Source organism: Hyperolius riggenbachi, chromosome 4, assembly GCF_040937935.1.
Source record: "Hyperolius riggenbachi isolate aHypRig1 chromosome 4, aHypRig1.pri, whole genome shotgun sequence".
Taxonomy (NCBI): Eukaryota; Metazoa; Chordata; class Amphibia; order Anura; family Hyperoliidae; genus Hyperolius; species Hyperolius riggenbachi.
In genome coordinates, this window is record NC_090649.1 from 449,625,745 (window position 1) to 449,651,552 (window position 25,808).

At 44.2% G+C, this 25,808-nt stretch overlaps 1 protein-coding gene across 3 annotated transcripts in view; it reads left to right on the forward strand.

The window, feature by feature from the left end:
• Positions 1-25,808, forward strand: part of DAAM2 (dishevelled associated activator of morphogenesis 2) — a 290,157-nt gene that overhangs the window by 10,404 nt on the left and 253,945 nt on the right. Inside the window, exon 1 of one of the 3 annotated variants that reach the window (XM_068232719.1) lies at positions 4,738-4,775. The exons of 1 other annotated variant lie outside the window; for it this stretch is intronic. The gene's annotated coding sequence lies outside the window, so the exon portion shown is untranslated. Of the gene's footprint in view, positions 1-4,737; positions 4,776-22,242; positions 22,379-25,808 lie in introns of those variants that run through there. One more of the 3 variants, XM_068232718.1, reaches the window with a different exon arrangement.

Below are 25,808 nucleotides of genomic sequence, written 5' to 3' on the forward strand. Positions count from 1 at the left end.
ACAGTTTGGTGTGTCAGTGTGAAGCAGTACCTTAATTACACTCCCTGATTGATGTATACACATGCAAGATGTTTTAAAGCACTTTAGGCCTGTCATTTAGCATTCAATATGATTTCTGCCCTTAAAACGCTGCTTTGCGTCAAATCCAGATTTTTCCCGGGGACTTTTGGCGTGTATCCCACTCCGCCATGCCCCCCTCCAGGTGTTAGACCCCTTGAAACATCTTTTCCATCACTTTTGGGGCCAGCATAAATTTTTTTTTCTCAAAGTTCGCATCCCCATTGAAGTCTATTGCGGTTCGCGAACTTTAACGCGAACCGAACCTTCCGCGAAAGTTCGCGAACCCGGTTCGCGAACCTAAAATCGGAGGTTCGGCCCAACTCTACTGGCCACACATTGCACAGCCATTTCTGGCCTCCTCCAATGTTCTGTGTTACTGAGAGCACCGGTACCATGTGTGCAGAACCACGTGGTACAGGTGTTCGTGGTGACGAAGGACACTGGAGGAGGCCAGGAGTAGTGATCCTGAGCAGGGGCATGGCGAGGACACTTACCCTTGGGGGAGACTAGCTGGGGGTCCATTGGTTGCCGTGATATTGTTTACTGTTACCGCCGTGCACCCGGTCATGCCCTTGTGACTGATATTTTTCCACCATTCCCGATTGCTCCATTTGACCATTTTTGGCCAAAAATCGATTGGTTTAGGCACTGATTCTTTCCCGATTGAATAAATTGATTAAATCGCCAAGTTAGTCAAGACGCAATATCGAGTAATGTATGGGCTCCCTTACACAGGTAATATTTGTGATGATCCAGCTCCCAGCTTTGATGCTATCTCTGTACAGAGCAGGACCATCCACCTAGGCAGGTACCTGGGACTTAATGGGTGTCAAGGGGCACACCAGCCACTTTCTGTGACCTCTCTCCACTACAGCTTACTAAAAATACCACAAGCAGGTCCCAAATCTACTACCTTGCCTAGGGACTCATTAAATATTATTCTATCTCTGTGTCTGTATAACATCGGCAGAGGGCTCTGCCAATCATGGACAGCGTTTCCAAGAGCGGGGTTTATCCCGTCGTTCCCTGCATTGCCAGTTATGAGAAGCTTGTTTTTTCTGGGGTAACATGGCCGGCGTGTCACATGTTGCGTGCTCTGGGAGAGACGTGTGCGCTGTGTGTAGATCCGGGTCGGAGGCTGCTGTCTGTTTTCACGGAGCTCTGAGAATCAATTCCACGCGTTGGCACACCGCCTGGCTTTGATCACCAGCGACGGGTTTAATTAGGACATTTGGCGGTGGCTGGCCGCACGGTTGGGGTCGCCTGGCTCATTACAGCATGACGTCATATTGTCAGATTCCTGCTCTGCTGGCGGGGATGAGGATGGAAGGAATTAGAGGTGAAAATCTCTATCTGTTGAGGGAGAGGAACGTTCCTCCAGGTCTTCTCTGCAGATCTTCTGGCAGGACTTTGAAGCAGGTCGTCCTCACCTAGCTATAGGAAGTGTTTCTGATGCTGAAACCAGGAAATTTAACGTAGAAGTGGGCATCCTGAATGATTTACTGCATTGCACTATATGTCACTACAGTGCCTTTTTAATTAGATAAATTCTTATGCAAATTAACATCATTGTTAGGCCACATACACACATCAGACCATAGTCTTTTGAAAATGAAAGATCGCAGACCAATCTTACCACCCTTCATGTAGTATGAGAGCTATACCTACACAGTCTTTTCTATGGAGCTGAACTCTACATCAGAAAAAAATCTTTGCAAGATGCTGCACACACAGATGCTGTACAGACACAAAAGATCAGTATCTGCAAAAGATCTGTTCCTGCCAAAAATCCATTCCTGCAAATTGCAATGATAGGCTATGAGATCTGCAGATCATCATACACACATGATTTAACAGACATTCATCTGCAGATCAGATCCACCAGGATGGATTTTCAGATCTGCAGATGATTGCTTGATCTGCAGATGAATGTCAGTTAAATCATGTGTGTATGATGATCTGCAGATCTCATAGACTATCATTGCAATTTGCAGGAATGGATTTTTGGCAGGAACAGATCTTTTGCAGATACTGATCTTTTCTGTCTGTACAGCATCTGTGTGTGCAGCATCTTGCAAAGATTTTTTTCTGATGTGGAGTTCAGCTCCATAGAAAAGACTGTGTAGAGTATGGCTCTCATACTACATGAAGGGTGGTAAGATTGGTCTGTGATCTTTCATTTTCCAAAGACTATAGTCTGATGTGTGTATGAGCCTTTAGGCAAGGAAAAATCCCAATCCATAAAATGAATGCAAATTGCCCACAAAATGCAAATTGCAAAGGGAAAAAAAATCAAAGAACAAAACTTAACTCATGAACTCAAACTGTTGAGTTTGAGCACTGTTGCCACTAACAAGACCTACTGGTGCGTCCTGTCAAGCAGTGGCGGGTGTGTGCACCCATGCACGCTCCTGCTGATTTACATGTCAGCAATTGGTGAAGGGGAACATGTGTTCCCTGAGTTAATCGAAGTGCCTGGAATGATTAACCACTTCAGCCTACAGTGTCGTTTCACCTTATGCATCGAGCAACGTTCACCTTCCATTCATTCGCCAATAACTTTAGCACTACTTATCAAAATTAATTGATCTATATCTTGTTTTTTCCGCCACAAATTAGGCTTTCTTTGGGTGGTACATTTTGCTAAGAATTATTTTTTTCTAAATGCATTTTGACGGGAATATTAAGAAAAAAATGGAAAAAAATCATTATTTCTCAGTTTTCAGCCATTATAGCCTTAAAATACTACATGCTACCATAATTAAAACCCACATATTGTATTTGCCCATTTGTCCCGGTTATTACACCATTTAAATTATGTCCCTATCATAATTTATGGTGCCAATATTTTATTTGAAAATAAAGCTGCATTTTTTCAATTTGTGTCCATCACTATTTATAAGCTTATAATTTAAAAAAGTATAGTAATAGACTCGCTTGACTTGCATATTAAAAAAGTTCTTTATCGTAATTTTTTTTTTTTTTTTTTTATTTGGGGTTTTTCGGAGTGGGGATTTAAACTGGGGATTTTAAATTACATGTATTGTGTATATTTTAAAAAAAATAAAAATATATGTAGATGTAGTTTTACTATTTGGCCACAAGATGGCCACTGAGTGAGTGAGTTTTTGATTTTCTGTCCTGCAAGCGAGAGCTCTCGCTTGCAGGAACAGAAGGGGTGACGTGGGACACAGAAAAATCGCGGCTTTCCGGAGAAAGCCGTCGGTTTTTCTTAGGGGAACACAGATCAATGAATGGGATCTGTATTCCCATTCATTGATCTCAGGGGCAGCCAAAGGCGGCGGGAGCACGCGCGGCCCGCAGCAGCTGTACAGTCTATCTAGACGGATATATCTGTCCAGATAGACCGAAGTGGTTAAACATGACACCAGTCAGGGGCCATGTACATTCATAATAATGAAAGTAAAACAGAAAGTTAAAAAAAATTAACATTTCTTGGTAACTCAGGGTAGTGTCATCTAGAGGCCAAAAAGTAAAATTAAAGTAAATAAATAAGTACATGGTAGTTATTAATACCTTATTAACCCCCTCCTCCCCTCCCCCATAGTTACCAAACATAAACACTTGTTAAAAGTGTTAAAAAATACATAAATAGTTGCCTTAGGGTCTAGGCTTTATTTTAATATGTATGCCATGAGGGTATATTACTGTTATTTTAGCAAATAAAGGCTTGTAATTATTGGTAGGGCACATAAAACACAAATTAGGAAAAAATTCAGCTTTATTTCCAAATATTATATTGTCGCCATACATTGTACTAGGAACATTATTTAAATGTTGTGATACCCAGGACAAATGGGCAAACAAAATGTGCAGGGTTTTATCTATAGTAGTATTGCTTATTTTAAAACCATGATGGATGGAATTGGAAAAATAGTGTATTTTTTCATTTCTGTGTAAAATGCATAGAAAATAAAGTAATTAGAAAACAAATATTTCTACGAAAAAGTTTAATTTGTGGCAAAAATAAGAAAATATAGATCACTTAGGTTTGATAAATAGTGATTACGTTATGACCAAATGAATGGGAGACAGACAAGACAAATAACATTTATATTGCGCTTTTTCCCTGGTGGACTCAAAGTGCCAGAGCTGCAGCCACTAGGGCACGCTCTATAGGCAGTAGCAGTGTTAGGGTGTCTAGACCAAGGTCTCCTTAATGAACAGGAGCTAGCTTACTGAAAAGAAGAGCCAAGATTCAAACACTGGTTTCCTGCGGCAGAGACAGATCCCATAACCAGTACACTATCCAGCGCTGTCGGGAAAATAGCTCTTGGTAGCAAGGGTAAAATAGCCTGTGGGGTTAAGGGGTTAAAAAACGTAAAATTCAGACTAAGTATGAATTCTGCCTTAAATGACAACTGAAGTAAAAATAATATGGAGGATACCAAATGTATTGCCTTTTAAACAGTACTAGTTGCCTGGCAACCCTGCTGGTCTATTTGGCTGCAGGCCAATAACAACAATTTATCAATAACGAACAACAGAATCTACAATTTGAGATAAAAAGAGAGTAAAACAATAGCCACCTAGTAAAGTATGTATAAGCCTAAAATATAAACCAAGACAGAGACACCTCATTAAAATATCAAGATAGTAAAATGTAGCGTGGCATCCAGTCCACTATAACCAAGAATCATAAACAACTCTGAAGTGAAAGAAAACAAAAAAGGAAACCTAAATCCCAATAAATGGTAGGTAACCGGTTACACGTATTTTGCGCTAGATGATTGGTGGGCCAGTCTGAGCGATGAGAGACAGGACACGGCCGCTTTCCAGGCTCAGATGTGGTCCTGGTTTTCATAAAGCGCAGTGTCTCCACTTACTCCATCCCGTCAGGGTCACAGGGCAGCAAACGTTGGGCTTTTATGTACCCCCTGTAATCCCATTAAACCTCCTTCTACTGTGACATTTTATGATACAGCGACACCTTGTACAGCAATATTGCCACTCGTAAATCCCCCAGCATGCTCTGCGCTCGCCATAAAGCGGCCACACCTGGGCTTCCTGATTAAAGCGGATCCCCAGACAGGAGGCCGAGAGACTTTTCCCAGAAGAAATGCCTGGTGCTCCAGTTACTGGTCCATCATGGCGGGAGTGTGGGGTGACAGTGCCCAGGCCTGTGAGTGTGCCAGCTGCAGCCAGGCAAGCTCCCCCAAACCTGAGACATGCATATTCCTCGAATAATGGAGAGAGGTGTAGGCTCACACAGATTGTGCGACGACCACCAACCTCTTCAGATTAGGCGCTACCAGTCACACCCACGTTCAGTTAGGGGGAGGGGGGGATATTGACCAGCAGGGATCGGTGGCACTAGGACTTTTTTGATAGACTTTATGCTGGGACGGGCAATAGATCCCTCTCTGATCAGACTCGATCAGAGAGGGATCTACCTGATGGTCGATCTAGTGGCCATTGCCTAATGTATGGCCACCTTAAAGTGAACCAGAGATGAAGCACCCTCTTATATTACACCGTATATATCAGTGGGAACATTAGAGAAAACACCTACCCTGCTCTCTGTTTCATTCTTCACCGCTCAGCTTGCTTGTTATCAGCCCTGATAAAATCCCTGACTGAGCATTCAGTCTGACTTTGCTCAGGAATCATTATAGCTGAGTCTGTCTTCTCTGATATCTTTTCAAGCCCAAGCCTGCCCCCTACTGGCTCTGCTATAATGACTCAACTATAATGATTCCTGAGCAAAGCCAGACTGAATGCTCAGTCGGGGATTTTATAGGGCTGATAACAGTCGGGGATTTTATCAGGGCTGATAACAATCAGTGAAGATTGAAACAGAGAGCAGGGTAGGTGTTTTCTCTAATGTTCCCACTGATGTATATGGTAAAATACATGAGGGTGCTTTGTCTCTGGTTCACTTTAAAGAGGAAGTTTAACCCAAAATTGACTGTCACCCCATTCAGTGGCTGATGCCCCCTTTCTCAAGAGAAAGCTTTAACTTTTCTCCCATAGATCATTGGGGGAGGGGTGGGAATGCTGATGCCTTCCACGGTGTGATGTCATGACGCGTTGCTGTCTGAACCTTGTTGCATTTTGGGATATAACTTTTTCCAACTACCAAGCAGGAAACTCCCTCTGTGCATAGAACTCTCAGTAACGAACATTCCGTACAGATCACCTGCCAGGAATGATACATTTCAGTATGTAAATCAGGGAGAGGAAATATTTGTAAACAGGCAAACACTGACTAAACAATCTGTAAATGAATATTATAAAAATAAGCAATTTTATTCAATATGTTATTTCCACTGCAGTTCCTTTTTAAGTGACATTTGGAGACATCTGTACACAGGCTTAGTTCTTGTTTCATGTAATATTTGTACAAGGCTTTATACAAACCAATGACAGGGGGTCCAAGACTTATTTGGCTACATTAAAGCGGACCTGAACTCAGAACTTCCGCCTGCTCTAAAGGATAAGCAACAGCATAATAACCTTTAAAGAAAAACATTTCTTTGTTACAGCTGATACAAATCCTACAATAAATTTGCAGTGTTTGTTTCTTCTTCCTGCTTTCATGGAAGTAGATCAATTATTGATATCGGCAGACACAGCTGAGGGATCAAATTGCAACTTGCGCTTAGTTACAGATGAGGGGGCATTAGACAGGCTAAACTCTCTAAATACATACAGGGTGCAGTTCTCTATGTTTTGTTTCTGTCCTGTGCAAGAGTTCAGGTCCACTTTAAAGAGGAACTCCAGTGAAAATAATAATTAATAATAATACAATAATTATGTATACATTATTTAATCAGTGTTTTCACGTAAAATGTTTCCTCTCCCTGATTTACAATCTGAAATGTATCACATGGTGGCATTTTACTGCTGGCAAGTGATGTCAGTGGAAGGAAATGCTGCTTGCTTTTTTAGCAGTTGGAAACAGCTGTAAACAGCTATTTCCCACAATGCAACAAGATTCACAAACAGGAAACCGTCAGGACCATGGTCCCACAGTTTCCTGTGGGAGGGGTTTCATCACAATATCAGCCATACAGAGCCCCCTGATGATCCGTTTGTGAAAAGGAATAGATTTCTCATGAGAAGGGGGTATCAGCTACTGATTGGGATGAAGTTCAATTCTTGGTCACGGTTTCTCTTTAAGGCCTCCTTCACTCTATACATGTTGTTGCTGAATGCTGCATAGGATGAGAGGAACGTTGGTACCCGGAGTGAGTCTCTGGGAAGTGCTGTGTCACATCCTCTCTTGTTCTCAGTCCCGTCTCTGACTCGCCCTCTCAGTCACCACAAGCCGTGACTCGCTGGTAAGGCAGCTCAGTAATAACAGAAAGGATTCAGTCAGCGCTGAGTGGCTTTTATCTCTGGCCATGGAGACGGGTCTCACCAGGACACTTTGAGTTCCGTGACTCCTGTTGCCAAAAGAGGCAGCTATACCAGTGCCCTTTTTTCCTTACAGATTCTCTTTAAAGTCTCACCTCTCTGTCACCATGACTTCTGTCCTCCTCCAGTGTCCACTGTCACTGAGAGGGCCTGTACCGGGTGACTTGTTACATGTTGTGACATCACATATGCGGCAGTGAAACGTGGTACTGGCGCCCGTGGTGAAGGTGGACACCAGGGAAGACCAGGAGTCACGCCGGTGCATTGACAAACTTTTGGAGGACATCAGCCAAGGGTTTGTTGATCATCGTGATATTGAACACCGTTTCCGCCGAGCACCCGATTGGGCCTTTGCGACCGTCATTTTTGCAACATTCCCAATCGATTAATCTGACTGGTTTGTTGCGGTACCGATTCACTTTCCATTCAATGAAATTATTGAATTGGAAGGTCGATCATGACGCAATATCGTGGGATGTATGGGCACCTTTACTGTGTCCCTTGTCTGGAGTTTCGGGGTGGGGGGGGTGGCACATGAACTATGCGGGACGTTTCCTCTGTAGCCCACGGCGTAGAAAGGCTGCACTCAGCACATGTAATGCAGTAATATTCCAGGCCAAGTCCTAGGAAGGCCCCGGATCCGGCAGGCCTATTCCCCATCGTGTTCTTGACCCGGGGTCCTGGGAGCCTGCTCCACTCCAGAGGCACAATGTCATCCAGATGGCTGGGCTATGCAGTGCAGTGCCGCACTCCTGACATCATGGAAAGAGCCTGCGCCTCTGTCCAGGCTGGAATTCTACAAATGCAGCTCTGTGCGCTCCGGCCTTCCATGTATGGCAGTGCTGTATCAGCTATACGCCGCCTTAACCCTTCCAGGACTCATTCCCAGCCTCAACTCAGCACAGTGCAGGAGCAGTACAGGAAGCAGGGAGCAACCAAGCAGCTGCAACATTAAGGGAGAACTTCGGCCAAAAATATAGAAAAGGGACGTGGTGGACCCTTATATGTACTACGGTAAATGGAGGCCTGGGAGAAGAGGCTTTTGGTCAGCAACTGCCCTCTGGATGAGTTCTCCAAAGCTCTGGCTTGCTGCCTCCACCCATTCTTGCTACTCAGAATCAGAATCCTTTATTTTGCCAGGTACAAAAGTGTTGTACCTGGAATTGGTTTTGGCTCATACAGCTTCTGGAAGGGGGGAGGGTTGGATGGTGAGAGTAAGGGGGGAAAATGTACGAAAGCCAAGAGCCAAGGCTGCCATACTATGACACCACCAGTCGCACTTGGCAATCATCTGTTATCCCTAAGGCTGACATTTAGCATCTGGCAGTGATGGCCAAGGTGTTCCAGTTCAGGAGGTGCAGTAATGTTCATTTGTTTGGTGGGTCCCGACTCCTGGGCAGCATTCTGCATGGCTGGTCAAGATAATCTGGCTGTAACAGAAGCATCCGGCCACGGCGACCCTGGCATCATGGAGGGGCTGAACCAGAGGTTTCCCTACTGCGGTGCAGCAGCTGATGGATGGATGGAGCCTGCATTCAGCGAGGCCAAAGGTGTCCCGATCGGCGCTGTTTCTGTGTCCTGATTTCCTGGGTAGTAGCAGTGGACTCCACACATCCTGATCCTGCACAGACAATGGACCCAGGCAATGGCAAGGCAGAAAGAACTCCAGGTCCCTAACCCCCCTCGACCCGCATCAATGTACCAGGCTACACCGTACCACACTGCACACCTTCAGTGGGGAAATAAGATGAATTAACAGGGAAAAGGGAAGGAAAAGGCCAGAATCCTGTGCCTGTGGCTGCCAATTAAGCCTCCATCACCAACTCCACCTCTTCTTTGCAACTTAGCCCCCTCGCTTAGCATTGTCAAGAGAAGATAGGAGAGCATACTGGATGACCAGCCACTGTGCTTTATGTTTTGGTGGGTGGGAGTGTATTTGGTGCATACACTTCTTCCAGTAGGAGAGACACATGGCACTAATACCAAGGCTTATGTAACCTCACCCTACAGGAGAGACACATGGCACTAGTACCAAGGCTGATGGAACCTCACCCTACAGGAGAGACACATGGCACCAGTACCAAGGCTGATGGAACCTCACCCTACAGGAGAGACACATGGCACCAGTACCAAGGCTTATGGAACCTCACCCTACAGGAGAGACACATGGCACTAGTACCAAGGCTTATGGATTTTCGCCCCAACCAAATAAAGTTGGTCATGATTTTTTTCACGTCTTTACAGAATGAGCCAGGAAGCGGGATAGGTAGAGAGTACCAAGGCTTATGGAACCTCCCCCTACAGGAGAGACATATGGCACTAGTACCAAGGCTGATGGACCTCACCCTACAGGAGAGACACATGGCACTAGTACCAAGGCTGATGGAACCTCACCCTACAGGAGAGACACGTGGCACTAGTACCAAGGCTGATAGAACCTCACCCTACAGGAGAGACACATGGCACTAGTACCAAGGCTGATGGAACCTCACCCTACAGGAGAGACACATGGCACGAGTACCAATGCTGATGGAACCTAACCCTACAGGAGAGACACATGGCACTAGTACCAAGGCTTATGTAACCTCACCCTACAGGAGAGACACATGGCACTAATACCAAGGCTTATGGAACCTCATCCTACAGGAGAGACACATGGCACTAGTACCAAGGCTGATGGAACCTCACCCTACAGGAGAGACACATGGCACTAATACCAAGGCTTATGGAACCTCAACATACAGGAGAGACACATGGCACTAGTACCAAGGCTTATGGAACCTCACCCTACAGGAGAGACACATGGCACTAGTTCCAAGGCTGATGGAACATCACCCTACAGGAGAGACAAATGGCACTAGTACCAAGGCTGATGGAACCTCACCCTGCAGGAGAGACACATGGCACTAATACCAAGGCTGATGGAACCTCACCCTACAGGAGAGACACATGGCACTACTACCAAGGCTGATGGAACCTCACCCTGCAGGAGAGACACATGGCACTAGTACCAAGGCTTTTGGAACCTCACCCTACAGGAGAGACATATGGCACTAGTACCAAGGCTGATGGAACCTCACTCTACAGGAGAGACACATGGCACTAGTACCAAGGCTGATGGAACCTCACCCTACAGGAGAGACACATGGCACTAATACCAAAGCTTATGTAACCTCACCTTACAGGAGAGACATATGGCACTAGTACCAAGGCTTATGTAACCTCACCCTACAGGAGAGACACATGGCACTAATACCAAGGCTTATGGAACCTCATCCTACTGGAGAGACACATGGCACTAGTACCAAGGCTGATGGAACTTCACCCTACAGGAGAGACATATGGCACTAGTACCAAGGCTTATGGAACCTCACCCTACAGGAGAGACACATGGCACTAATACCAAGGCTAATGGAACCTCACCCTACAGGAGAGACAAATGGCACTAGTACCAAGGCTGATGGAACTTCACCCTACAGTAGAGACATATGGCACTAGTACCAAGGCTGATGGAACCTCACCCTACTGGAGAGACATATGGCACTAGTACCAAGGCTGATGGAACTTCACTCTACAGTAGAGACATATGACACTAGTACCAAGGCTGATGGAACCTCACCCTACAGGAGAGACACACAGCACTGGTAACGGTACCAAGGCTTATGGCACTAATTTATGTCTGCTTACCATCTGGCTTACTTACATCTCCTCCCAGTGGTGATTTTTCCACAAGGTATCTTTGTGATTTACACTTCCCTTTTCCTAATCCCTCTTATGAGGTGAGGCACCTGGAACCCATCGACTTCCTTCCAAACAGAAATGATAGAGAGGACTTTTGAATGTTGATGGGAGCCGGAGGTTCCTCAGCAGAGCTGCCGGTAATATATCACTTCAGGAAACACTAATGGCTTCTGTGCTTCCCTCTCCTCCTGTGTGTTGTCCAGTGACCCAGGTACTGAACAGAAGAGGCCAGCTGTAGCAAGTGAGCGTCAAACGGAGGAATGCCAAGAGCCAAACATTTCATCCTGCAAGGCCTCTTGCCGAGGAAAGTTTTACAGGAAGGGAAATTCAACAAAGCAGGCAAAAAGTGAAATGGAAAAATAATTGTAAGAGAAAGAATAGTCCTACTGAAACTTTGTGTAGTGCACCTGTGCCCAGCTTCTGGTTAGCAGTGTTTAGTAATTGTCAATCAGAGGTGAACAGTGGTCATTCAGAAGCTGGGGTGGTTGTGAAGTCACAAACACATGTAGAAGTCCAATTTGAAATGTTCATTATCAGAAACTGAATCATTTTTATTAGCCAGGGACGCCTGGGTCATGCCCGGAATTGAGTTTGGCATACATGACTAAGGAAGGTATGAGATAAGATACACACAGTATGCATTCAGTAACAAACAAGCAGAATAGTACAGCATACATAATATACAGTAATGTAAAATATGTTCCGTCAATAATAGTGAAAACCTGTGTGTGTGTGTGTGTGGGTGGGAGGGGGGGGGGGGGGGTGTTGAGAGAGTTCACGTGGTTGACAGCTGATGGGAAAAAAATGATTTTATGCCTTGTGGTCTCGGTGGAGATGGCCCAAAACCTTCGGCCTGATGGGAGCCGGCTGAAGAAGCAGTGGCCTGGATGTGAGGGATCGCTGGCAATCTTTAGAGTTCTGGAGCACAGTCTGGTGTTGTAGATAAGGTCCAGAGGGGGAGAGGTTTCCCAATTTAATTAGCTGCAAATCCTCTGTAATTAATCACCCAGAACATCTGCCTTATATTGTGTAGGTCCCCTTTGTATTACTCATTGAGGCATGGACTTCACATGACCCTTGAGGGTGTCCTGGGACATCCGATACCAAGACATTTAGCAGCAGAACCATATAGTCATGTGATAGGTCAGGTGGGATCTCCATGGGTCAAATTTGTTTTTGTTTTTTTTTCTGAAGAATTTGGGGACCAAAGAAAATATGATTTACCACTTGAAGCCACCTTCTTCTTCTATTGTTCCATAGTCCAGTTCTAACATCCACATGCCCGTTTTAGGCACCTATGGTGGTGGATAGGAGTTATTATGGGCACTCTGACCCGTAAACAGAGAGATACCATGCACTGTGGGCTTTTAAACTTTATTTGCTTGGCCAGCATTAACCTTTTCAGCTATTTGTAGCTCTTCTGTGGGATCGGTTTAGATAGGCTGTTTTTCGCTCCCCGTGCTCATTAGCAAGCCTTGGGCAATCATCACTGTTATTCTGGTTTTGTCTTTCCTTGGACCACTTTTGGTTAACAAAACCACAGCATTCCGGAGACACAAGATTGCCTTTTTGGAGATACATTGGCCCAGTCGTGTAAACATGCTTGTCGTTCAGATTCCAATACTTGTGCCTATTTCTCAACCCCCAACCCATCGCCTTCAAGAACTGACTATTCTCTTTCTGTTTAATCTATCCCACCCCTTGATAGGTGTCATTGGGATGAGATAACCAGCGTCATCCACTTCACACATCTGTGGCTTAATAAATAATTAATCAATAAACTGCATTAAGCATAATTACTCATTTAAAGTCTTAGAGCGCAATGAATAAAGTGTAATGCATGTGATGTATTGCATTCTACTCATCGTGCTGTAAGACTTAACGAACGTAATTCTGCTTAATGCAGTTTATGACACGCATAGTTACAGTACGTAGATATTTGTGTTGAAAAAAGACCAGAACATTAGGTCCAACAGTATCCTGCACCCTCACATATCTTAGTTTATAGAGAGGAAGGCGAAAAAACCCTTACAAGGTTTGGACCAATTAGCCATAAAAGGAAAAAAAAAATAACTCCAGATGGCAATCAGATAAAAACTGCCAGGAATAACCTAGTAATTATAGGCATATATGTCCTTCAGTGCAAGGAACGCATCCAAGCCCCCTTTAAACGCAGATGTAGAATTTTCCATATCTGCTTCCTGTGTTAATACAGCCCACATTTTAATCACTCTTACTGTAAACAACCATTCCCTAAGGAGATTTCAAAAACTTTTTTCCTCCATACGCAATTATTTCCCATATAATGCATCCCAAATTTTTATTTGCTTTAGCTGCAGCCTCTTGGCATTGAATATGATTATTTAGCTTGTTGTCAACCAGTATTCCTAAGTCCCTCTCCAAGTTTGATGTAATGTCCACACCTGTATCGCCTTTAGTTTGTGTGGTGCTAGACCGTTGATACAACCAAGATGTGTGACTTTAAATTTTTCAACATTGAATTTCATCTGGCATTTACATGCCCGTATAGCTGTCTTATCTTGATCGTTCTGCAATATGTCACCTTCCTGTGTGTTGATAATTCTGCACAACTTTGTATCATCTGTTAAAATGGTGACATTTCTTGCTACTTCCTCTAATAGGTCATTCATCAATAAACTGAAGAGTACTGGACCCAGTACCGAGCCCTGTGGGACCCCACTGCTAACAGTCACTACCAACAGTCACCCCCTTTGAAGATGTTTCATTGACTCTTTGCTTTCTATCCTTTAAGGTGGCCACAAACGGTCCACTTTCTAGTAAAAAAAATCGCTTGAGCGATCAAATAATTCTGAATGGATGTGATCGGATTGGTTGTAAATAATCTCCGTTGATGGGCACAGTCGATTATGGACGATTATAAAGACAAAATTTGGAATTCCTTGTCTGTTGTGATAGGAAAGCAAAGATTAGTTGTAGAGAACAATGCATTACTATATTTTCCTTGTGATTAGAATTACCTGATCGTTCAAATGATTTTTCGCTAAAAGTTGGATCGTTAGTGGGCACCTTAAGCAATTTCTTTATCCATGCACGCAGTATCTTCCCCAGATCTTGCATCCTCAACTTCTTCATCATGTGCAGAGATTTCAGAGAAATAAGGCAGGAGCTCCATAGTCCTGTGGATGTGGCGGACTTGGACCATATCATGATCCAGCATGTCACTAGTCACCCACAGGCAGATCACGGCCAGATCAATCGGGGATCTCCACCAACGAACAAGCGTTCTCTGATCTATGTGGCCAGATCTGCAAGCATTGTTTGCGCCATCGTAAACAAATTATTGTGTAAACAATCGTTAAACATACATGGCAAAACCCTCGAAAGTCAAGGAGGATTGCAATGAGCCTCCGTGATTTAATGCAACATATTGGTTGTTCAAAAATGAATGATCGCTGCGGGTGGCGTGCGTTGTGAAACATCGTTTAACAAATTTCTGGTAAATGATGTTGCGCGGTATTGTGGAAAAAATCATTTGGAAAAATTGCATCGTGGGTATGGGCCTTTACTCCCTTAGGCTCCACCTGTTATCGACATATATCACTTGTGTGTGTGACAACCTTCAGAACAGGCCCATACATGATCGCTGTAATTTCTCCTGCCTGAGGGGGGCTATCTTGTAATACCCCTATGGGTGGTCCTCCTTGGCCGCAACGACCGGATTCCTGGTGAGAGCTGCAGCAGACATCTGAATATCATTTCCACACTTTATCCAGCGCAGTCACGCTTAGCGGTGGTGAAAGGTCTGACAGATTAGAGGGACCTGATTGGATTTGTGCACTTCGTCACCTCTGGGAACTCAGCTAATCATAGCATTACGACGCGGGTTCACACAAGGCAACGGGCAGCACGAGTCACTGCCAACTGCCACTCTGCACTGTCTTACTATCACCACCAGGGGGGTGCTGGGCACTGAGCGTACCCTACGGATGCATTCCTGTCCTCAATATATTTAGTAGGCATCTAGTAGCTTACCGGAACTCTGTGTCTTAAAATGAGGCTCTGATAAAAAAAAATGTTGTTTCAAAGCATACTTAAAGGACAACTGAAGCAAGGGGGACATGGAGGCTGCCATATTTGTTACCTTTTGCAGGGCTGTGGAGTCGGTACAAAAATCATCCAACTCCGACTCCAGGTACCCAAAATGACTCTTACTCCGACTCCTTAGTCTAAAACTTACCTGGGCGGTGGATTTGGTACACAAATCATCCGACTCCTGACTCCGACTCCTCAGTTTAAGAAACCACGACTCCAACTCCAGGTACCCAAAATTGCTCCAACTCCGACTCCACAGCCCTGCTTTTCAGCAATACCAGTTACCTGACTATCCTGCTGATCCTCTGCTTTGAATACTTTTAGCCATAGACCCAGAACAAGCATGCAGCAGATCAGGTGTTTCTGACATTATTGGCATATCTGACAAGATTAGCTGCATGCTTGTTTCTGGTGTTATTCAGACACAACTGCAGCCAAATAGATCAGCAGGGTTGCCAGGAAACTGGTATTGCTGAAAAGGAAATAAATATGGCAGCCTCCATATTATTCTCAATACAGTTGTCCTTTAAACCAAGCCTTCCTTCACTTCATCCCATCTCTGCCACATGCTATCTATACCTAAATACCACCATTCTCCAGATGTGCAAGTCATGTCAAATTGCTGGTCAGAAATGAAGGTTGTGATGTCTCTGTTCCGCATGGGCGGCCATACTGCTTCCTGGAGATTCTGATGAAAATGACGTTCGGTTTAGTGCATAATTCAATGCCAAAGTTGAAGGGATATCTTCTGTTTTCCCCTGGAGGTCCCCTTTAACAAGGCAGACTTTTCTGTGGCGTGTGGCGGATTTGTCTATATCTGGGCAGCAGCTGGTTCTGTGTCCTCCTCCTTCTCTCATCACATTGCTTGATGAAGAGGGTGCATTCTTTGTGTCTGTAGAGGGAGCTGCAAGGGTGGGCGATGGGGAAACTGCCTATCGGGCGTCTCTCACTGGGCCACTAAATTCACAAAGAAACAATCACAGAGGAGACCGCTAAACAGAGTCACACTACTGGCTCCTCCAAGTAACTTTATAGAACTCAGAATGAGGTCACATGGTGGTCAACAGAGTTATAGGGGTGAGAAGGAGGGCAAGGGTCAACGGAGTGATTCCTGATTGGCTGCGCCAGCCAGGGGGGATCAAAGGGTAACATAAGGGTACGTACACACATCCAGTTATTATTGGCTCAAGACTGGCCAGTAGTTGACCCTCGCTCATACTACATGGAGGAGGCAACAATCTTGAATACTATGATCATATAGTTTAGGTAAGCTCTCATACCAGGGCTGTGGAGTCGGAGTCGTGGAGTCGGAGTCGGAGCCATTTTGGGTGCCTGGAGTCGGAGTCGGGAAAAAATGCTCCGACTCCGACTCCTAATGAATTTGTAAGTGTAATTAAAATAGAAAATATGATAAAATGTTCTATTTCTCACATAATAGTCATTAAAAATAATGTATATATACAGTAATAGCTGTGCTCAGTCCACAAAAATGAAATAAACCAATCAAAATGAGTTACTTGTGCTGCTTCATTAAAGCAGTCCCCGTATTTTTAAAGTCAGCTATACACCTCTGATTGTGACTGTATATATGATGTGTACACAGGAATCTCTTATATATACTAAATAACATCTATGCTGTAAGTATAAAGCCTGATGTGTATCCGTGTCACTAATAGAGATGGTCAATGAGATGGAAATAATTCTGCGTTGATTCTAATTAATGCAAATGTATGCACTCTCTTTGCTTATGAAATCAAATAATTTGGTATGATGTTAAAATTTGGTTTGGCGACTACAAAGGGTACCTGAGACGGATGAAAAGTAAAGTTTTATACATACCTGGGGCTTCCTCCAGCCCCCTTCAGGCCAATCAGTCCCTCGCTGTTCTTCACCACCTGGATCTTCTGCAATGAGTCCTGGTAATTCAGCCAGTCAGCACAGTCCAGCCATGTGCCGCTCCTCCAGCCAGGAGCGTTCTGCACCTGCGTAATAGTGCTGCGCAGGTGTAGTACGCTCCCGGCGGTGGAGTGTGTGCATGCGCACTACACCAGACTGGCTCAAGTACCTGGACTTATACGGAGGAGGACAGCGAGGGACTGATTAGCCTGAAGGGGGCTGGAAGAAGTACCAGGTATGTACAAAACTTTAATTTCATCTGTCTCAGGTTTACTTTGTTACACAGTAGTACTATACTCTACATATGCTCTCCCCACAGAGCTGCAGGGAATGCACTGAGAATGTTGTGCACATTGAACACAGAGGTGTTGTCTATCACCCATAAACCTGGTTCAGATTGTACATGAAGAATGTGTAATAGAGGAAGAATCTCCTCATTCTCCTGCTGAGTACCTGCACATCACTCTTACATGTACCCACAGTTACATTGTCTAGGGCCTGATAGATGTTCTTTGTTCTGGTTTGTACCTTTTACAAGTACTCTTACCAAGGACTAGTTTTAGTCTAAAGGGAATAAATATAGTAGTCTACATATCCTTCTCACTTCAGTTGTCTTGTAAAATTCCTAAGCGTTGGCAGTTAAGAGACGAATTTCACGTTACATACTGTTAATCAACAAAATTGTAATATGCAAATTAGAGGAGTCGGAGTTGGTGGAATCCTAAACTGAGGAGTCTGAGTCGGAGTCGGTGGATTTTTGGACCGACTCCACAGCCCTGTCTCATACAACATCGAAATGTAAAATCGGGCCAATCATTGGTTAATCAAAATTGCATTTGTGTACAGACCCTTAAGGTCCATACCCATACTGTGATATCACACAACATCATTTAGCGAAAAATTTGAACAACTGTTCGTGCCACAACGTCTGCTTGTTTTTTACTCAATCGGTGAATATACATCTGGGAACGATTGTTCTGTAAATCATCTTCATGTGGGTACTTAAGCTTTAAGGTTCCCATTAATGATACAATTTTTCGAAGGATCGGCCGCATGATTGATCGGGCACCATTTATGGTTCCAATCAACAAAGAACGATCATTCTATCGATCATTCAGTTGATACAAATTTGGGAAGGATTCTTTTAGTCTGATCTGATTGCTTATCATTTTCCTCTCCGTTGGTGGAATGAAGGATTGTTTCCGAGAGATTAGATTGGGTAGTCAATTGTTCAGGAGATTGAATTGGATGATTGCTAAATGGGCACCTTAATTCTTCAGGTGAGGCCACATTTGGGGTGGGAGGTCACCAGATAGGTCACCATGTGACTGTAGTAGACACTGAGGTCTCGGGAACTGACTATAGCCAGGCACTATCTGCACAGAGTTTGTATGTTCTCCCCGTGTCTGCGAGGGTTTCCTCCGGACACTCCGGTTCCCTCCCACATTTCAAAAACATTCAGATAAGTTAATCGGCTTCCCCCTAAATTGGCCCTAGACTACGATACATACACTACACAATACATACATAGACATATGACTATGGTAGGGATTAGATTGTGAGCCCCTCTGAGGGACAGTTAAGTGACAAGACAAATAATATTATTATAGTATAAGGAGAGGTCCATCTTAGTACAGGGCCCTCATTTAGTGCCTTCCTCTTCATAGTGCCCCCTCCCCATTAGGACTTCCATCACTATAATGCCCCCCATTGAGTGTCCGTCTTTTGTTGTACCCCACATTAGTGCTGACTTCCTTACGTTGCCCCCCTCCCCATTACTGCTTCCTCCATTACAGTGCGCCCCCTGATTGGCCCCATTAGTGCCCTCTTCATTCTATATTCTAGTGCCCCCTCCACATATATTGCAGTTATTATTCCAGTGACTCCTATTAGGGCCTATGCTCTACTTGTTCCCTCTTTGTTTCATTGCCTCTCATTTGTGCCTCCCCCTGTATTACTGCTCCTTGTTCAGTGGCATAGCAATAGGGGATGCAGGGGTTACCTTTGGGCCAGAGGGGCCCACTAGAGGCTTTCCCTCAACCACAGTTTTAGGTCTTCAATGGCTCTGTGCTGGTAATGATCACTCCTATATATGCTATGTATAGTGGTAATCATTAACCTCTTTAGCCTTCAGTGTATTTTCACCTTATGCATCCAAGCAATTTTCACACTTCAGCATTCCTCCCATTCATTTGCCAATAACTTTATCACTACTTATCACATCTAAATGATCTATATCTTGTTTTTTTCCGCCACCAATTAGGCTTTCTTTGGGGGGGGGGGGGGTACATTTTGCTAAGAATTAATTTTTTCTAAATGCATTTTAATGGGAAAAAATAAGAAAAATGGGGGGGAAAATCATTATTTCTCAGTTTTCGGCCAGTATAGTTTTGAAATAATGCATGCTACCATAATTAAAACCCATGTATTTTATTTGCCCATTTGTCCCGGTTATTACACCATTTAAATGATGTCCCTATCACAATGAATGTTGCCAATATTTTATATGGAAATACAGGTGTATTTTTTTCAGTTTGCATCCATCACTATTTACAAGCCCATATTTAAAAAAAATAACAGTAATAAACCCTCTTGGCATACATATTAAAAAAGTTCAGTCCCTAATGTAACTTTTTATGTATTTTTTAATTGTCTTTTTTTTTTTTTTGGGGGGGGGGTACATTTTTTTTGGGGGGGGGGGGGACTATGGGAGAGTGTGGGAGGGAAGGAGTTAATTTTAAATGTAATTGTGGGTTTTTCTTTTTTTATTGAAATGTATGTGTAGTTTTAATATTTGTCCAGCGTACTATGTACTATGTACGCTTACAGGAAGTGAAGTGTGGACATGTAACTTTTTTTTTTTTTTACAGAATGATCGCAGCTTCTCTTTGAAGCCAGCGATCATTGCAGCGGGTACTTAGATCAATGAATGGGAACTGCTTCCCATTCATTGATCTCCAGGCTGAGGGGCGGCGGTGAGAAAAAAGCACGGGTGCGTGCGCACACACGAGCGGGAGCACGGACAGCGGCGATCGCCAGGGAGGTCCGTATATCTACGTCCCTGAGGCTTAGGTGATGTTTTAAGGGGTGTAGATATACTGTACTGGAGGCATAAATGGTTAATAAACTGTTCCCCTCCTCTGCTTTCACCTCTCATACTGTAGATGTCCTTGGCAAGTTCTGTTGGGGAAGGGGGGGGCCCAGTGTAAAACTTGCACTGGTGCCCTAAGCTCCATAGCTACGCCGCTGTCCTTGTTACAATTACATGCAGTCAATTTCTTGAGTGCATACATTTGCATAAAACTTGTATCAACTCAGAATTCTGAACATCTTGTAAACCTTCCCTATGAACATTGATATGATTGCAGTGACAGTAATGAGTATTCTATTTTCCGCTCTGTGATGCCTGTTAGAAATGAGTCTGGCAGAGGCAATCACTTTAATCGAATCTGCCTGTAATCTGCTTTCCCCAACATATTCGGTTGATTAGATTTCAGTGAATATGTTTTGAACAGATAGTTTAGATAGTCCCTCATATTACACCAAAGTGGTAAGATAGTTCAATCAAGATTGTATCATCAGTAAGCACCACTCGATAACCTGCACATTCTATTCATCTGCTGGGAACCGATTCCTCCAAAATGTCTGATCAACTCAATTTCGATCGAATTTTAAAGTATGAATCAAACAGGATGGAACATCTAGGTCGATTGGGGGCGGGGCAGTAGGGGTAGGTCGTCAGTCAATAGGCTAGAGCATTGTACTGCATCCAACAGTGCAATGCTGCGTAATAATGCGGGTAATTGGGTTTCAATAGATTCTCTGCTGAAATCTTTTGACAATTAATGTCATGTGTGTAGTAGGAATTGATTACTCTCTGATTCAATTCAGATCAGAGAGGAATCAATTGTTTTGCCACACCGGGCAGCAATCTATATGTGTGTGGTCAACTTTAGGCCCTACATACACACCAGCAGATTCCTGGCTAACCGTCTGGGCAATCAATTTTTCTGAATGATCACTTGATTGGTAATCGATTGGACAAGAGTATCAAATCATGTGCATGCATCTACACTGGCTCTTCTGTCCTATCGATATTAACCGCCGTGTCCTATCACCTGAGGACTGACAAAATGACCGTGGATCTGTCATTTTCAATCGTTCAGCAGAAGAATTCGATTTCGATCTACAGATGATCCGGTCAGTTAGTTGGATCACTTGGCGATCATAAGTGATTGCAGGCATCTGTGTGAAGGCGTTTAGGCCGGTTCAGACGGACGGCTGATACCGTTTTATTTTTGTGTTGCGTTTTGACATCGCAGGCATCCAGGGAAAAACGAGACAACTGGAAATGGTGCGGTTGAGTGTGGCGTTGCGCGAATGACAGTAAATGATCATGCTGGAGGTTGTCCATTTATTGAATGGACAGTGCTTGAACAATAAGCGCCATGGCTGTCGTTTAGGGCCCTTTTTCACTAGCGGCAATTGCGATGCTGAATTGCAAAATCGCAAAAGACTAGTGATTTTAAAATCGCTACAGTTTGCTTTTTAACATAGGAATCGCGGTAGGTAATTTTCACTACCGCGATTCGTTTTTTACTCAAGCGCGATCACGCCGCAGAGCGATTTTTGCCGCGATTTTGCTATGCAGTGCATTGCATAGCAAAATCGCGATCACAATCACCGGGAAATCGCCGGGAAATTTTGTACTTTGCTGAATCGCAATCACTAGCATTTAGCACGAACGCTGGCGATTGCTAGTGGAAAAGGGCCCTTACCGCCGTGAAAACGCCTGTGTGACAAGGACGGCTGCAGTGTATACATTCAGCACTGCCTGTGGAAAGCTCTCTAGAAGATACATACAGTACACACACACATATATATTAGTGGCACACACACATGTTGGCGTGTAATTTTAGCATCCTCCTCCTCTATGCAGCAGGCTGGGGGTCCGCACACACAGGGCTGGGGGTCACTCTGGGAATGGGCTTGAGGAATGCATAGCATGCTGGCCTATGTGAACAGACAGCACTGCAGAGGGGAGGGAGGGGAGGAGAGAGGAGGGCTGCTCTGACATTGCTGGGAATTGTATCTGCTGCTCACACACTGCTGATGCTTGGGGGGACTCTCTGCTCCTATCTAAAGATCTGGGGGGGATACTGAGGATGAGAGTCCACCGTGGGAAGCAGAGGATGGCGGAGCTGCCAGGCCTGGCTCTGGATACAAGGTAACGGTAGTGACAGCTGCTGTGTCTAGAGATGTAACACTGTGTGTACATAGATATTACTGAGGGATCTCTGTGTATCTCCATATATGTAACACTGTATACATATTACTGAGGGATGTCTATGTATGTATCCATATATGTAACAGTGCTCACCATGCCTGTGTATGTATGTAACATGTATTGGTATTACTGAGGGATGTCTATGTATGTATACATATATGTAACAGTGCTCACCATGCCTGTGAGTGGATACACTATGTAGCAATGCGTATACATCTTACTAAGGGGTCTGTATGTATGTATCCATATATGTGACAACACTCCCCATGCCTGTGTGTATGTATGTAACATTGTGTATCGGTATTACTGAGGGATGTCTATGTATGTACCCATATATACAGTGCTGTCACCATATCTGTGAGTATGAGTAGCTGTGTAGCAATGCATATACCGATACATATTACTAAGGGATCTCTATGTATATATCCATATATGTAATAGAACACACACACACACACACACACACACACACACACACACACACACACACACACACACACACACACACACACACACATCACTATGTAATACTGAGGGATGGCCATGTATTATATGTAACACTTTCACTATGGCTGAGTGTATACAGTAAATAGCAATGCATATACATATTACTGAGAACTCTGTAAGTATGTACTACTATATGTAACAGCGCTCCCCATGTCTGTGTGTATATATGGAGCACTGAACAAGACTGTGTTCTGTATATATCCATTCCTAACTAGCACTAGAGTGTGCATTTAGACAAGTGGATAAATATACAGTATATGCATAGCATATACACAGGTTATGCTGAGCTGTACACACACACACACACACACTTATTTACTTTTACCATACTTGCATGTACATATGGAATATTACTTATTGTATGTTCCTATAGGACTGAATCATGTATGTACATGCGTATATGTATCCATAGCTTACAGTTCAAACCCTGTACAATTTTGTTGCCCAATTGATTGATCAGACAAAAAAGTAGATTGCAATTTTACAATCAATCATGATCAAAACGCTGAGAAGCAATGTCGGTTTCCGGTTTATCGACTGTAATGTCAAATGGCCAGCATGGTAGGTTGGATGAATATATATATAGTCGATGTATGCCTAATACGGGCGACTTATGTACGTAACACTGACCCTCTGTGCACATGCAATAATTTATCCATCCGTCTGTCTCTCCTGCGCCACAGTCTGCATCTTTGCAAGTATAATATTACACATGCTGAATAGAGGAGTCAGATATTGGCTCTTCTAGTGTTGTTGGTTGGTTATAGGCTCTGACATGTGAGGTCAGGGTGAAGTATTAGGGTTAGGGTGACATGAGGTCACAGTGAAGTATTAGGGTCAGGGTGACATGTGAGATCACAGTGAAGTATTAGAGTTAGGGTGACATGTGAGGTCATAGTGAAGTATTAGGGTTAGGGTGACATGTGAGGTAAGGGTGAAGTATTAGTGTCAGGGTGACTTGTGAGGTCATGGTGAAATAGGGTCAGGGTGACATGTGGAGTCAAAGTATTAGGGTCAAGGTGACATGTGAGGTCACAGTGAAGTATTAGGGTTAAGGTGACGTGAGGTCACAGTGAAGTATTAGGGTCAGGGTGCCATGTGAGGTCACAGTGAAGTATTAGGGTCAGGGTGACATGTGAGGTCATGGTGAAGTATTAGGGTCAAGGTGACATGTGAGGTCACAGTGAAGTATTAGGGTCAGGGTGCCATGTGAGGTCAGGGTGAAGTATTCGGGTCAGGGTGACATGTGAGGTCACAGTGAAGTATTAGGGTCAGGGTGACATATGAGGTCACAGTGAAGTATTAGGGTTAGGGTGACGTGAGGTCACAGTGAAGTATTAGGGTCAGGGTGACATGTGAGGTCACGGTGAAGTATTAGGGTCAGGGTGACTTTTGAGATCACGGTGAAGTATTAGGGTTAGGGTGACTTGTGAGGTCACAGTGAAGTATTAGGGTCAGGGTGACATGTGAGATCATGGTGAAGTATTAGGGTCAAGGTGACATGTGAGGTCACAGTGAAGTATTAGGGTCAAGGTGACTTTTGAGATCACGGTGAAGTATTAGGGTTAGGGTGACTTGTGAGGTCACAGTGAAATATTAGGGACAAGGTGACATATGAGGTCACAGTGAAGTATTAGGGTTAGGGTGACGTGAGGTCACAGTGAAGTATTAGGGACAAGGTGACATGTGAGGTCACAGTGAAGTATTAGGGTCAGGGTGACTTTTGAGATCACAATGAAGTATTAGGGTCAAGGTGACATGTGAGGTCACAGTGAAGTATTAGGGTCAGGGTGACATGTGAGGTCACAGTGAAGTATTAGGGTCAGGGTGACTTTTGAGATCACGGTGAAGTATTAGGGTTAGGGTGACTTGTGAGGTCACAGTGAAGTATTAGGGTCAGGGTGACATGTGAGGTCATGGTGAAGTATTAGGGTCAGGGTGACTTTTGAGATCACGGTGAAGTATTAGGGTTAGGGTGACTTGTGAGGTCACAGTGAAGCATTAGGGTCAGGGTGACTTTTGAGATCACGGTGAAGTATTAGGGTTAGGGTGACTTGTGAGACCACAGTGAAGTATTAGGGTCAGGGTGACATGTGAGGTCACAGTGAAGTATTAGGGTCAGGGTGACTTTTGAGATCACGGTGAAGTATTAGGGTTAGGGTGACATGTGAGGTCACGGTGAAGTATTAGGGTCAAGGTGACATGTGAGGTCACGGTGAAGTATTAGGGTCAGGGTGACTTTTGAGATCACGGTGAAGTATTAGGGTTAGGGTGACTTGTGAGGTCACAGTGAAGCATTAGGGTCAGGGTGACATGTGAGGTCACAGTGAAGTATTAGGGTCAGGGTGACTTTTGAGATCACGGGGAAGTATTAGGGTTAGGGTGACTTGTGAGGTCACAGTGAAGTACTAGGGTCAGGGTGACATGTGAGGTCACAGTGAAGTATTAGGGTCAGGGTGACTTTTGAGATCACGGTGAAGTATTAGGGTCAGGGTGACATGTGAGGTCATGGTGAAGTATTAGGGTCAAGGTGACATGTGAGGTCACGGTGAAGTATTAGGGTCAAGGTGACATGTGAGGTCACAGTGAAGTATTAGGGTTAAGGTGACGTGAGGTCACAGTGAAGTATTAGGGTCAGGGTGCCATGTGAGGTCACAGTGAAGTATTAGGGTCAGGGTGACATGTGAGGTCATGGTGAAGTATTAGGGTCAAGGTGACATGTGAGGTCACAGTGAAGTATTAGGGTCAGGGTGCCATGTGAGGTCAGGGTGAAGTATTAGGGTCAGGGTGACATGTGAGGTCACAGTGAAGTATTAGGGTCAGGGTGACATATGAGGTCACACTGAAGTATTAGGGTTAGGGT